Here is a 4322-nt window from a genome sequence, read left to right on the forward strand (position 1 = left end):
GTTTTCCGTGGTAGTCTAAGTCCGAGGCTCCTCAAGCATTTTTTTGTTTTGCTTGTCTTTGTGTGTGTCAAGCTGACGTCCTTGTGTGTTTTCATCTTGATTCAGAGTTTGCCGTGCATGCTTCCCGCTCTCGTGCTGATCGCTTCCCTGTCTGCTGCTGAACCTGCCTTTGCCTGAGCTCCAGTTACCCTCTGTGGGAGGACGCTGGAAAGAGGGACTGCTCCGCTCGTTACCCACGGCGGCATTACCACGGAGTTCACTCTAAATAAAACACTTGTATTTTCACAATCCAGCTTGCCTGAGTTCTGCATTTGGGTCCAGTCCTAGTGACAATCATAAAACACAGCTCATTTATACTGAGGCATGTGCCCCAGTAAAGGGGGTCTGGCGACGCCCCTGCCTGAAACCATTTCTACATCAATACTGAGAGAGGGTCGGTGTCAGACCAGACTGCTGACAGCACACTGAAGAAACAGCCTCTCCTTTTATTTTCAACAGCAAACATTGCATCAGATTTGTTGCATAAGTCTGACTAAAACTGAACTTTTAAAATACATGTAAACATGTTCGTCTGACTGAATCAAATGTCTTGAATTTGGACTAATGTACATGGATGATGTGGTTGTGGGTCAAGGAGGATTTTCTCCTGCGTGTATCAACCTCAATCAGACCCAAACTGCACAAGTCGTTCTGGGCATGCTCCACAGTTTGCATGCTGGACTTTAAACTCAAAGTACAGAGCTGTAAAGTCGTCCAGATTTTCATAGTTTGAGGTACAACCAGTCAGCCTCTTGCTGACTTAAGTCATCCTAAAGAAGGTTCAGCTGTCACAGTGCTTGAACACTGAGACCAGGACAGTCGTCCAATAAAAGGAGCTTTAACTGCAGCTCAACCGAACATCAGATCTGTCTCTTATCCACTGTGCGTTTTCAGACCGCAGCACAGAGCAGGATCTCTGGAAAGCTGGAGTCATGAGATCGAGGTTTTCCCCACTGCAATCCCTGAATCAAGGATTCTCCTCCTCCTCCTCTCCTCATCCATGTTGTCTTCCTGGTCCTCTGAAAACCTCTGACCTGTTGACTCCAGGCCTGGCTCCGCTCATCATGACTTTGGTTTGTTGTTGTAGTTAAGTGAAATACGATCTGGTGATAACACAGAGTGTTTTATTCTGAAAATTAACCGGATGTTTTCATTTTGTTTTGGTGAAACCTGACTTCCTGTCCCGCTCCATCTGCTCTGTTGAGATTGATGCGTCGTGCTCCGGCATCCGGCACAAATAGAAGTCTTGTGTATCTGATCCGGAGGACTCAGACCTGCTGGATCAGAGACGCAGCCGGATTGCAACGGAGTGGATCCAGTGGAAGTTAACACATTGAATAGAAACCGATCAGATCTGGTGCTGTGACGGATCGGACTGACCAGACACGGATCTGGTGGAATTTGGCTGTTAGCCTCAACAATAGTTCTTACAGTTTTGCATTTCTATACAAGTCATATCGCCATATTCTGGTCCTGCTATGTTCTCTGCTTGTTTTTGCACAATAAAAAGCAAATTATTGCAAAGAAGGAAAGAGGCTTTGCATTGCTTACGTATTTGCAATGTGACTGCTAATGTTTCAGCTTTTCACGCCACGCATCATTTCACTTTCAGTGCATTCATTTTGTTGCAAGCGTTTTTGACTTTGGTGTGTTTCTGAATTTGCAGTTTCCAATTATCATCGATTGCACATGTCAGTGATTGTAGATGCGTCAGTCAGTCAGCACAGACGACACAAATCTCTGCACACACACAGAGAGCAGATGTGAAATAATCTCGACAGGAATGTAGCTGTGCTCTGTAAATATTGACACTGCAAATTCCAAAGTCAGAGCTTTTTAAATTCCATTTCAGTCTTAAAATCTGTGCATGCATGTTCCTGTATTTGTGCTTTTTTATGCTGTGCATGGAAAGCAGTTTGTGCAGAATATAAACCTTTATTATGATGATGATATGTCCTTCAAATGTGTTTCAAAAACCATCTGCTCTTCTCTTCTCCGCTGCAGCAGAAAAACATACATGTTGTAAATATCTCAGTCCAGACTTGAGTCCGTTGAAGCGTTGCTCGTCTCCTCTGATTCGTGGAGAGATTAAACCGTGCCTGTGTTTCCAGGTCAACTTCTATTTGGAAGTATAGAAGTCTTGTGTACCTGATCCGGAGGGCTCCGACCTGCAGGGTCAGAGATGCAGCTGGAACACAACGGAGTGGATCCAGTGGAAGTTAACACATTGACTAGAATAGAAACCTGTCAGATCTGGTGCTGTGATGGTTGGAGACGGACCGGACCCGGATCTGGTGGAATTTGCCCCTACATGTACTGAGTGAGCGACACATTTTGACGTCTGAAAGAGAGCAGGATGAGATTTTCGTCAGTCTAGATACACAGGAAGAGTCAACCGAACCAACGCTGCTTGAACGTGACTTGTTAAAACAGTCAGACACAATCATACAGGACTCATCAGAGTGTTTTTAACTGTGTTGAAGTTTTTTACTTTCTCTTTTGCAAAGGATCTGAACTCTTCCCTCAGCCTGTGTATGAAGTAACATCTGTGCTGCTTTAATCACAAACAGGAGAGCTCACTTTACGACTGTGTGTGTTTTTAGCTCAGGGACGAGTCAGGACGTGCATGTGTGTGTGTGTGTGTGTGTTTGTGTGGTTTTTTTTTACTCAATGACGTGGCTGCAGCCTCACATCCCTCACCTCTGCATCATCACTTTCCACCTCCGGCATGTTGCAACGATTTATTTCCCTCAACGTCATCTGAAGCCTCTGAAAAAGAAGTGAGCAGGGGGAGGAAAAACTGAAGTGTTGTTGTGAAATCATGTAAAAAAGGAGAACTTCTGGAGGGTGTGTGCTGTCATGGATGAGGAACAGGCTGTACGGTTTTGTGTAAGCACGTGAAAATAGTTCAAACACGGGTGGAGAGCACATGATGAAGCAGGACTCTTCCCCTCCACAGCTATCTCAGGTCACTGACTGAGGGAGAGTGTTTGGTAAACAGAGCGGTGCTGGACTTAAGTACAGTTTGCTGACACTTTGTCCTCCCTTCATTTTACACAGATATCTGAACTTTTCCACTCCTCAGATCATCAGACAATAACTATTCCAATAATAAAACTATTTCTAATACAAACAACCACTAAAAGCTGCTTCCATGTGTGTATTATCAAGCCCACATATTCAAACTCAGTAAGAAGATCAAGCGCTGCAGCAACAAAAATGGTGTCACCAGTGTGGATGTTTTCACTCTTTCAGAGGTGATTGAAATTTGACAAACATTAGTTTTCAGAGGAGGAAGAAAGTCCTTAAGTTTTAAATTAAGTTAAGGTGTTAACTTAGGTTCGGGAGCAGGACCACGCCTAAACCACACCCTCAATCACCTGACAAGCCTTCTTAAACGTAGCCAGCCTACTCCAACTGTTTGTCCGTGATTCTTCAACCCACCCTCCCTCACCTTACTCTACTGCACTTAACCTATTTCCTTGTCCTCTCCTACTCAACTCGTGCTCGCTCCTTCTGTGCCCCTGTCTACTTCCAGGTACAACCTGGGTCAAGATCAGCTCCGGCAGGATAACGCTGAGACGGAACCCTCATCCTGAGTCTCCTTCTGCTGGGCACACCACGCACAACTAATTCATTAAATGTTCAACTTATATCCTTGTGTGGCGTGGTCCTTGCTAGTGAACACATCTTTAAGGTCACTGGATAAGTCACAAAGTTGTGTTTCTGCAGCGAGCATTAGCAGGAAACACAGCGCCGTAGTGCCGATTCAACAGAGATTTGAGAGCTGCAGAAAGTTAAGCAGAGACGACCCAATAATTAAAGACAAAATCAGTGAACGTGCAGCACTTAATGACCCACCTCTCTCCAGGTAGCAGATCAAGGATTTCAGCAGCTACAATTTGGAGCATAACCCTGAGTCTCTTTGCTCCACAACAACGCCAATGACTGAAGTTTGACCTCGGACATAAAGACCTGAGTGTGCTGAGTTTGACGGTCCAGTGGCTGAACGAAGACTTCTACATCAGGGTTCCCACGCATCCTGGAAAACCTGGAAAACAGTTGACCAGTTTTCAAGTACTGGAAAACACCTTGAAAATGGGAGAAAAAGTCAAATGTCCTGGAAAATCACAGATTGTCCTGGAAAATTATTACAACATGACTGCGTGTGATCTGACACAGTTAAAAAAAAATCCACATTCAACATTTGTGGCCATTTTTGTCACTCAGTTCTATTTAGGTCATTAATACACTGATCCTCTGATTATTATTATTATTTATGT

General features: G+C 44.4%; 1 long non-coding RNA gene across 2 annotated transcripts; it reads right to left on the bottom strand.

The window, feature by feature from the left end:
• Nucleotides 1-2180: 2180 nt before the first annotated feature.
• Nucleotides 2181-4072, bottom strand: LOC117820680. 2 transcript variants are annotated; one of them, XR_004632821.1, is made up of 4 exons: nt 3901-4072; nt 2740-2808; nt 2284-2380; nt 2181-2207 (listed from the first exon to the last, which is right to left on the bottom strand). It is a non-coding gene; the product is annotated as an uncharacterized LOC117820680 (long non-coding RNA). The 2 variants fall into 2 exon arrangements; XR_004632819.1 differs by lacking the exon at nt 2181-2207 and having other exon boundaries at nt 2271-2380.
• Between the last annotated feature and the right edge of the window lie 250 nt (nt 4073-4322).

The sequence above is a fragment of the Notolabrus celidotus genome, chromosome 10, assembly GCF_009762535.1.
Source record: "Notolabrus celidotus isolate fNotCel1 chromosome 10, fNotCel1.pri, whole genome shotgun sequence".
Classification (NCBI taxonomy): domain Eukaryota; kingdom Metazoa; phylum Chordata; class Actinopteri; order Labriformes; family Labridae; genus Notolabrus; species Notolabrus celidotus.